Source organism: Schistocerca americana, chromosome X (assembly GCF_021461395.2).
Source record: "Schistocerca americana isolate TAMUIC-IGC-003095 chromosome X, iqSchAmer2.1, whole genome shotgun sequence".
NCBI lineage: Eukaryota > Metazoa > Arthropoda > Insecta > Orthoptera > Acrididae > Schistocerca > Schistocerca americana.
Genome location: NC_060130.1, coordinates 900,967,391 through 900,979,134, shown reverse-complemented (window position 1 = coordinate 900,979,134; position 11,744 = coordinate 900,967,391).

The window sequence follows — 11,744 nt, the reverse complement described above, 5'->3', positions numbered from 1 at the left end:
ATTACATATCACTGCTGAAAAGTACAAAATGCAAATAAATTAATAATGTAGGCAAATCATGAAACTTTGATACAAAACACCCCTGAAAAAATAAAACACACTCGCTATATGTAGAACTTCTGAAAATTATATCGCACGCACAAACGAAAAACTGCCGACGCTATAAACGTGATAACCAGTGTAGCACCAGATCCCTTCTAAGCGGAAAAACTGCATCTGAAACAGAGGAACAGAAAACCAACAGCAGAAACATTCTTTGCGAAGACAAAAATGGCATAAACAGTCGCCAAAAACGAGTGGGTCAATGACGTCAATGATCAGCTGATCGCACAGAATGTAGCCATTTTCCGGCAGAAAGCCTGAGGAAGAAGGCCGAAACGTCGAATCTGATGTAGTGGCACAGTTTTTACAGATTGACGATATGATAGCAAAGTCTAATTAATGGTTTTAACATCTAACGTTAATGATTTTATAGTTCAGCTAACATGATGCTGTGAATATTTTTATGGAATTGGTGATGGGCAGTCGACTAACACTGGTTGTCTAAGTAAAGAATTTTATGAGCAGCTCAAGACGGTAATACGACATTTTCCAAAAGCTGTCTTCTGTTGATTTGATAATAAGGAGTTAAAGCTAATGTAAGAATATCTGCCCACACACTAATTTTCCAAGTAAAGTGTAAACAACAATTCAGTCAAGAATTGTGCTTCCACGAAGTAAAACAAGAAAAATCATTTGATTTTTTACGAAACTGTTGATTTTTATCAATAATTTCAAAAAGAGCTTTTGTGGTATTGCTCCCCTTGAAACAGTCAAACAAATTATTCATTTATTTACTACAAACAAGATCATGGGTTTCAAAGTAAATAGTTAATATGGTGGGCGTTAAAGATATTTGTATGATCAATTCTTCTTGGCTCTTTAGAGAAATTGTTTATTACTTTTTTGGGCACTAGCTTAACATTAGACACTTTCAAATCAGAGAAAACAGCAACCACTGTACATTTATCGAAAATGATACTTAATGGCGTTCTCATTATAAGTATGGTCCTTTCAATAATGTAATTGGAAAGCCAACAGCAGTCTTTATTTTTAGAACCTGATTATTAGAACAGAAACTGCCTGTTGGCTGCTGTCTCGGCTTCACTGGCCGACGTTTGTTTGAAGATTTTTTAGACGTTCCGCCAGCACGATTGGCTGGCGTTGTCAAAGTTTCACTCTCCATTGCTGTTGGTGGACTGGAGTAGAGCTCGCGGGCACAAATTATATGTACCTGGCCCTCCAACGTCCAAGGACTTCGTCGTCATTTCCAGTGCGGTTCTCCCCTTGCTACGTGCCAACGCTCGTTCGCCGCAGCACGGGAATTCAGGATCCGTTCACGTTGACGTTTACTTCTTTCTTGTTGAAACTGTTCTCATGGTTGTATATTTCTGTAGCTTTTCTGAAAGAGCGGGTGTGAGATATCTTCCCCACAGCCAGCACATCCGTGTCGGCGAATTTTACTACGTGGTCGGCCTCACATAGCGCGTGCTCTGCCACGGACGATTTCTCCACCTGCCCCAACCTGCAATGCCGCTTATAGTCTGTGATCCTTGTGTTGATTGGCCGTCCAGCCATTTCAATATAAACTTTTCCGCATGTGCACGGTATACTGTATATCCCGACATTGCAAGTGGGTCTGTTTTCTCCTTTGCCGATCTGAGACACACTTTGATCTTCTTTGTCGGTTTATGAACTGACTTTATACCGTGTTTGCGCAATGTACGTCTGATTCTTTCGGACACTCTTGGAATGTAACTCAGAAAGTCCGTGCCCGACATTTCAATTTTCCGGTGAGTTACTTCACCGAGTGTTTGACTCTGTTATGCTTCTTACACTACTGGCCATTAACATTTCTACACCAAGAAGAAATGCAGATGATAAACGGGTATTCATTGGACAAATATATTATACTAGAACTGACATGTGATTACATTTTCACGCAATCGCGATAGGCTACAATCCGACCTTTACCAAAGTCGGAAACGTGATGATACGCATTTCTCCTCCTTACACGAGGCATCACAACAACGTTTCACCAGGCAACGCCGGTCAACTGCTGTTTGTGTATGAGAAATCGGTTGGAAACTTTCCTCATGTCAGCACGTTGTAGGTGTCGCCACCGGAGCCAACCTTGTGTGAATGCTCTGAAAAGTTAATCATTTGCATATCACGGCATCTTCTTCCTGTCGGTTAAATTTCATGTCTGTAGCACGTCATCTTCGTGGTGTAGCAATTTTAATGGCCAGCAGGTGTATATAACTCGTGGAGTACCCTTTACTCTTCAGAATGCTTTCTAGGTGTTGCATCTCGCGTATGAGTTACTGCGGCTCACATATTCGTCTTGCTCGCGTTACGAACGAAATCATGCCTCCTTTCTGGCTAGGGTGGTGTTTTGAGAGTTTGTGCAGGTATCGGTCCATGTGTGTCGGTTTTTGATACACGCTGTATCCCAGGTTTTCACCATCCTTTGTGATCAGCACATCTAAAAAGTGTAGCTATTTGTCATTTTCTGCTTCCATGGTAAATTTTATTTCAAGTGTCTTAGGAAGTCACCTAGCTGTTCCTCACCATGGCTCCACACAACGAAGGTGTCATCGACGTATCTGTACCACACCCTATTTTTACAAGGTGCCAAGTCCGGTGCTTGTGCATCGAAATGTTTCATGAAGAAGTTAACCACCACTGGACTAAGAAGACTACCCATGGCGATGCCTTACAGCGGTTCGTATAAGTTGCTGTTCCAATTGAAATAGCTCATGGTGAGACATGCATGAAAGAGCTTGGTGATGTCTTGAAGGAAAATAGAACCGATGTGCTCCAGAGAGTCATTGAGTGGCACTTTGGTAAGCAAAGAAACAACATCACAGCTGACCAGGAAATCGTTTGGTCCAAGTTTCTGTTTCTTCAGCTTCTCAGTGAAATGTCCTGAGTCCTTTATGTATGTGCCAGTCTTCCTACATGCAGCTGGAGCAGTTAGGCCAAATGTTTTGCCAGTTTATACGCAGGTCAGCCTCGAGCGCTAACAATCGGTCTTAATGGAACATTATTCTAATGGATCTTTGATAATTCACACGGCTGAGCCTGTAGGGCTTCTATGGTGCGCAGGTTCCTTTGTATGTCATTTGAGAGAGGAGACACTTTGATTAACCGATTCGCATTCAGTGTGATCCGCTGCGTAGGATCTGCACATAGTTTTCGGTACGCCGTCGGATCTAATAGGCCCCGGATCATCTGCTCGTAATCTTCGGTCTTCATTATGAGGTCGCGTTTGCCTAATCGACAGGCAGTACCAATATACTCTTGTCGGCGTTAAGACTTTTGATAGCTAGTACCTCTTCTTTCTTCAGGTTCCAAGCTGATAGTTCTGCTCGACGCAGTATCCTGGCTGTTTCAGTGTATATTTCGTCAGCTCTTTCACAATGAAGGGTCCGGATGGCCGCTTCCGTATTAGCAATGAATATTTACAAACTGACAAAGAAGGTCAAATAGTGTCTCAGATCGGCAAAGGAGAAAAGGGACAAACTTGCATTGTGAGGAATATACCACATACAATGCACTTGCGGAAAAGCGTTTGTTGGAATGACTGGAGGATCAATCAATACCAGGATTACAGGACATAAGCGGCATTGCGGGTTGGGGCAGGTGGGGAAATCGACCGTGGCAGAACATGTGCTGTGTGAGACCGACCACGTAGTAAAATTCGCCGACAGAGAAGTGCTGGCTGTGGAGAAGAGATATGACACCCGCTTTTTCAGAGCGGCTATAGAAATACACAACCATGAGAACAGCTTCAACAAGAAAGAAGAAAACGCCAAGGTGAACGGATCCTGGATTCCCGTACTGCAGCGAACGACCGTTGCAGGTAGCAAGAGGAGAACTGTACCAGAAATGACGACGAAAAAGCCCTTGGATGTTGGCGCCCGATGTACATGTAGTCTGTGGCCGCGAGCTCGACTAAGTCCACCACTTGTGCTGGTGAAAAGTCATAAAAATTATCAAGCAAACGGCGGTCAAAGAACACGAGACAGAACCCAATAGACAGTTCGTCAACAAGTGGCCACTAAAGCTTTAACAATTATATACTACACGTCTCTGGGAGGAGATTTGCAGATCGTATCGACGCCTTGACCATCTACGGAAGAAGACAGGGCGACTAATCTCCTCTCTCACCTTTCTGTCGCGGCGTCGGGGTGAATGGGCTACACCGAAGTTCTTGAAATGCTTTTCTTCTTCAGCGAACTCCTGCAACACAGAGATACTTGGCAAGAACGGATGAGGAACTTTTGGGAATTTTCTGTCGACTAAGTGGCGGAATGCATCGAGACGACCGGGACAAGTTCGACAGCATTACTCACAGGAGCATGCAGAACGAACTCGAGGCTGCGCTGAGCTACAGAAGAAAACATTTGCAGGATACCGGAAGCAGATTGACAAGACGATTCCTGACAAATAATGCTCAATAGTCAACCTCACTGAACGACAACTGATCACAGAGGAACAGTCTGTTCTTCAAAAAGGAGGGAATTTCGTTATCATCTCGAGAACTATACCTATGAGGACGTCATTGCTAATACCAAATCGGCCAACCGGACCCTTCCGTGTGGTAGAACTGAGGATATGCACACTGAAACAGCCAGGATACCGCACCGAGCAAAACCGCCAGCTTGTAACCTGAAGGAAGAAGAGGTACCAGATATCAAGAGTCTTGGCGACAAGAGTATATTGGTACTGCCTGCCAGTAAGGTAAATTCGACCGTCGTAATTAAGACCGAAGATTATGGCTCTGAGCAGTATGGGACTTAACATCTATGGTCATCAGTCCCCTAGAACTTAGAACTACTTAAACCTAACTAACCTAATGACATCACACAACATCCAGTCATCACGAGGCACAGAAAATCCCTGACCCCGCCGGGAATCGAACCAGGGAACCCGGGCGCGGTAAGCGAGAACGCTACCGCACGACCACGAGCTGCGGACCCGAAGATTATGAGCAGCAGGTCCGGGAACCATTACATCCGATGACGTACCGAAAACTAAGTTCAGATCCTACGCAGCAGATCACTCAGAATGGGAATCAGTTAATCAAAGTGACTTCTCTCTCGTCTGACATACAGAGGAACCTGCGCAACACAGAAGCCCTACCACCTCGTCTGTATCGATTACAAGTGGATGCTTTCCCTTCATCTAGTGTCATGACTGTGACATACACCATTGATCATAAAGAAGGAAAATTTTTCCTTACAAAAACATCACCGAGAATATTCATTTTGCAGTAGATGTGAGGATTCCAAATCATCGCTTTCTTTTTAATGTGAATCTTTGGTGAACTCCACTCATGATTTGTAAAATCGATTTATATGCACACAGAAGTTTCCCAGCCAATGACTGATTTCCTTAAAAGATAATTCCATATGCCATAATGACACAAAGGTAACTACACTGAAGACCCAAAGAAACTGATACACCTGCCTAATATCGTGTAGGCCCCGCGAGCACGCAGAAGTGCCGCAAGCCGGCCTCGGTGGTCTCGCGGTTCTAGGCGCGCAGTCCGGAAACGCGCGACTGCTACGGTCGCAGGTTCGAATCCTGCCTCGGGCATGGATGTGTGTGATGTCCTTAGGTTAGTTAGGTTTAAGTAGTTCTAAGTTCTAGGGGACTGATGACCACAGCTTTAAAGTCCCATAGTGCTCAGAGCCATTTGAACCATTTGAGCCAAGTGCCGCAACACGACGTGGCATGGACTCAACTGATATTTGAAGTAGTGCTGGAGGGAATAGACACCATGAATCCTGCAAGGGCGCCCATAAATCCGTAAGAGTACGAGGGGGTAGAGATCTCTTCTGAACAGCACATTGCAAAGCATCCCAGATATGCTGAATAATGTTAATGTCTGGGGGGTTTGGTGGTCAGCGAAAGTTTTTAAACTCAAGAGTGTTCCTGGAACCACTGTGTAGCAATTCTGGATATGTGGAGAGTCGCACTGTCGTGCTGGAATTGCCCAAGTGCGTCGGAATGCACAATGGACATGAATGGATGCAGGTGATCAGGCAGGAAGCTTACGTATGTGTCGCCTGTCAGTGTCGTATCTATACGTATCAAGGATTCCATATCACACCATTATGAAGCCTCCATCAGCTTGAACAGTCCTCTGCTCACATGCAGGGTCCATGGATTCATGAGGTTGTCTCCGTATCCGTACACGTTCATTTGCTCGATACAATTTGAAACGAGATTCGTCCGATCAGGCAACATGTTTCCAGTCATCAACAGTCCAGTGTCGATGTTGATGGCCCAGGCGAGGTGTAAAGCATTGTGTCGTGCAGTCATCAAGGCTACACGAGTGGGCCTTCGGCTCTGAAAGCCCAGATCGGTGATGTTTCGTTGAATGGTTCGCACGCTGACATTTTATGACGGCCCAGCATTGAAATCTGCAGCAATTTGCGGAAAGGTTGCACTTTTGTCACGTTGAACGATTGTCTTCAGACGTCGTCGGTCCTCTTCTTGTAGGATATTTTTCCGGCCGCAGCGATGTCGGAGTTACAAATGGTTCAAATGGCTCTGATCACTATGGGACTTAACATCTGATGTCATCAGTCCCCTAGAATTTAGAACTACTTAAATCTAACTAACCTAAGGACATCACAAACATCCATGCCGAGGCAGGATTCGAACCTGCGACCGTAGCAGTCACGCGGTTCCGGACTGAAGCGCCTAGAACCGCTCGGCCACCGCGGCCGGCTCGGAGGTTTGACGTTTAACCGGACTCTTGATATTCACGGTAAACTCGTGAAATGGTCGTACACGGGAAAATCCCCACTTCTTCGCTACCTCGGAGATGCTGTGTCCCATCGCTCGTGCTCCGACTGTAACACCGCGTTCAACCTCACTTAAATGTTGATAACCTGCCATTGCAGCAGCAGTAACCGATTTAAAAACTGCGCCAGACACTTGTCACATATAGGCGTTGCCGACCCCGGCGCGTATTCTGCCTGTTTATATGGACAAATAATATGTAAAGCAAAATTTGCAGACCGCAGTTGTTTGCACAGATCTAGTACGTTGCCTGACCAGCTCAGTCTGCCATCAATACTTAATCCAAGATATTTTGTCATGCCCATCCTTGCTCTCTGTTCATCATGCTGTTTTACTCGATTTCTTACATAGCCTTACTTATTCCTCAAAATTCAGAGCTACTGCAAGAGTAAGGGGAGATTAGGGTCTTAATCACAGCATTGCTCATTTTTTCCCTCCACATACTGTTCGATAGTGGACCGACCATGATACTGTATTCCGTCTAGAGTAGAGTATATCCACATGGGTAGTACACATATGCGTAGTTACGTACTTGGAAAGAAACGCAGTACTATTGTAAATGTCAACTGTCGAAGCTGCGTTGGTAAAGTACCGGAACTTCAAGCGCTGATAGAAAGCACCGAAGCTGAAATCGTTATAGCTACAGAAAGCTGGCTTAAGCCAGAGATAAATTCCGCCGAAATTTTTACAAAGGTACAGACGGTGTTTAGAAAGGATAGATTGCATGCAACCGGTGGTGGAGTGTTCGTCGCTGTTAGTAGTAGTTTATCCTGTAGTGAAGTAGAAGTGGATAGTTCCTGTGAATTATTATGGGTGGAGGTTACACTAAACAACCGAACTAGGTTAATAATTGGCTCCTTTTACCGACCCCCGACTCAGCAGCATTAGCGGCAGAACAACTGAGAGAAAATTTGGAATACATTTCACATAAATTTTCTCAGCATGTTATAGTCTTAGGTGGAGATTTCAATTTACCAGATTATGACTGGGACACTGAGATGTTTAGGACGGGTGGTAGGGACAGAGCATCGAGTGACATTATACTGAGTGCACATCCGAAAATTACCTCGAGCAATTAAACAGAGAACCGACTCGTGGAGATAACATCTTGGACCTACTGATAACAAACAGACCCGAACTTTTCGACTCTGTATGTACAGAACAGGGAATCAGTGATCATAAGGCCGTTGCAGCATCCCTGAATATGGAAGTTAATAGGAATATAAAAAAAGGGAGGAAGGTTTATCTGTTTAGCAAGAGTAATAGGAGGCAGATTTCAGACTACATAACAGATCAAAACGAAAATTTCTGTTCCGACACTGACAATGTTGAGTGTTTATGGAAAAAGTTCAAGGCAATCGTAAAATGCGTTTTAGACAGGTACGTGCCGAGTAAAACTGTGAGGGACGGGAAAAACCCACCGTGGTACAACAACAAAGTTAGGAAACTACTGCGAAAGCAAAGAGAGCTCCACTCCAAGTTTAAACGCAGCCAAAACCTCTCAGACAAACAGAAGCTAAACGATGTCAAAGTTAGCGTAAGGAGGGCTATGCGTGAAGCGTCCATTGAATTCGAAAGTAAAATTCTATGTACCGACTTGACAGAAAATCCTAGGAAGTTCTGGTCTTACGTTAAATCAGTAAGTGGCTCGAGACAGCATATCCAGACACTACGGGATGATGATGGCATTGAAACAGAGGATGACACGCGTAAAGCTGAAATACTAAACACCTTTTTCCAAAGCTGTTTCACAGAGGAAGACCGCACTGCAGTTCCTTCTCTAAATCCTCGCACAAACGAAAAAATGGCTGACATCGAAATAAGTGTCCAAGGAATAGAAAAGCAACTGGAATCACTCAATAGAGGAAAGTTCACTGGACCTGACGGGATACCAATTCGATTCTACACAGAGTACGCGAAAGAACTTGCCCCCCTGCTAACAGCCGTGGACCGTAAGTCTCTAGAGGAACGGAGGGTTCCAAATGATTGGAAAAGAGCACAGATAGTCCCAGTCTTCAAGAAGGGTCGTCGAGCAGATGCGCAAAACTATAGACCTATATCTCTGACCTCGATCTCTTGTAGAATTTTAGAACATGTTTTTTGCTCGCGTATCATGTCATTTCTGGAAACCCAGAATCTACTATGTAGGAATCAACATGGATTCCGGAAACAGCGATCGTGTGAGACCCAACTCGCCTTATTTGTTCATGAGACCCAGAAAATATTAGATACAGGCTCCCAGGTAGATGCTATTTTTCTTGACTTCCGTAAGGCGTTCGATACAGTTCCGCACTGTCGCCTGACAAACAAAGTAAGAGCCTACGGAATATCAGACCAGCTGTGTGGCTGGATTAAAGAGTTTTTAGCAAACAGAACACAGCATGTTGTTATCAATGGAGAGACGTCTACAGACGTTAAAGTAACCTCTGGCGTACCACAGGGGAGTGTTATGGGACCATTGCTTTTCACAATATATGTAAATGACTTAGTAGATAGTGTCGGAAGTTCCATGTGGCTTTTTGCGGATGATGCTGTAGTATACACAGAAGTTGCAGCATTAGAAAATTGTAGCGAAATGCAGGAAGATCTGCAGCGGATAGGCACTTGGTGCAGGGAGTGGCAACTGACCCTTAACATAGACAAATGTAATGTATTGCGAATACATAGAAAGAAGGATCCTTTATTGTATGATTATATGATAGCGGAACAAACACTGGTAGCAGTTACTTCTGTAAAATATCTGGGAGTATGCGTGCGGAACGATTTGAAGTGGAATGGTCATATAAAATTAATTGTTGGTAAGGCGGGTGCCAGGTTGAGATTCATTGGGAGAGTGCTTAGAAAATGTAGTCCATCAACAAAGGAGGTGGCTTACAAAACACTCGTTCGACCTATACTTGAGTATTGCTCATCAGTGTGGGATCCGTACCAGATCGGTCTGACGGAGGAGATAGAGAAGATCCAAAGAAGAGCGGCGCGTTTCGTCACAGGGATATTTGGTAACCGTGATAGCGTTACGGAGATGTTTAATAAACTCAAGTGGCAGACTCTGCAAGAGAGGCGCTCTGCATCGCGGTGTAGCTTGCTCGCCAGGTTTCGAGAGGGTGCGTTTCTGGATGAGGTATCGAATATATTGCTTCCCCCTACTTATACCTCCCGAGGAGATCACGAATGTAAAATTAGAGAGATTCGAGCGCGCACGGAGGCTTTCAGACAGTCGTTCTTCCCGCGAACCATACGCGACTGGAACAGGAAAGGGAGGTAATGACAGTGGCATGTAAAGTGCCCTCCGCCACACACCGTTGGGTGGCTTGCGGAGTATCAATGTAGATGTAGATGTAGATGTACTTACACGTTTAGCCAACTATAGTTCGTCGAGAGCCAATTAACCAATAAGTACAAGTCAGACCAGGTCTAGGCGCTACAGTCTGGAACCGCGTGACCGCTACGGTCGCGGGTTCGAATCCAGTCTTTGGGCATGGATGTGTGTGATGTCCGTAGGTTAGTTTGGTTTAATTAGTTCTAAGTTCTAGGGGACTGATGACCTCAGAAGTTAAGTCCCATAGTGCTCAGAGCCATTTGAACCAGACCAGGTCAATGTCAATATTTTCTCCAGCAACAGCAGTCACCTTAGAACTTCTTACACCTTGATCTGAATTATAGCGCAATAGTCTCTAGGTGACATACCGACGGAATTAGCCATCACTCGCCTCCTTCACCGCCACATCTTAGCGGGCAGATACACCCACCTTAAAAATCCTTGCAGATGAATTCGAGGCTGGCATATTCTTCTGCTTTAGCTAACAAACTTGTCAGTTCTTAGTATTTGGATTGCTTTCCTTAAGATTCCAGCAAATGAATCCTAACCCGACATATACATTCTACTTCATCGCGCTCCAGATCCTTATTGCTATGCATTTTACGGCATCCAACGCTCCCGACCACAGTGTGCGGGATTTCTAGTCCTATTAATGTGCAATATATTTAATCTAGCATTTGTAGACTTGGAGAAAGCTTTTGACAATGTTGATTGGAATACTCTCTTTCAAATTCTGAAGGTGGCAGGGGTAAAATACAGGGAGCGAAAGGCTATTTACAATTTTTCCAGAAACCAGATGGCAGTTATAAGAGTCGAGGGGCATGAAAGGGAAGCAGTGGTTGGGAAGGGAGTGAGACAGGGTTTTAGCCTCTCCCAAATGTTATTCAATCTGTATATTGAGCAAGCAGTAAAGGAAACAAAAGAAAAATTCGGAGTAGGTATTAAAATCCATGGAGAAGAAATAAAAACTTTGAGGTTCACCGATGACATTGTAATTCTGTCAGAGACAGAAAAGGACTTGGAAGAGCAGTTGAACGGAATGGACAGTGTCTTGAAAGGAGGATATAAGATGAACATCAACAAAAGCAAAACGAGGATAATGGAATGTAGTCGAATTAAGTCGGGTGATGCTGAGGGAATTAGATTAGGAAATGAGACACTTAAAGTAGTAAAGGAGTTTTGCTATTTGGGGAGCAAAATAACTGATGATGGTCGAAGTAGAGAAGATATAAAATGTAGACTGGCAATGGCAAGGAAAGCGTTTCTTAAGAAGAGAAATTTGTTAACATCGAGTATAGATTTAAGTGTCAGGAAGTCGTTTCTGAAAGTATTTGTATGGAGTGTAGCCATGTATAGAAGTGAAACATGGACGATAAATAGCTTGGACAGGAAGAGAATAGAAGCTTTCGGAATGTGGTGCTACAGAAAAATGCTGAAGATTAGATCACATAACTAATGAGGAGGTATTGAATAGAATTGGGGAGAAGAGGAGTTTGTGGCACAACTTGACGAGAAGAAGGGACCGGTTGGTAGCACATGTTCTGAGGCATCAAGGGATCACAAATTT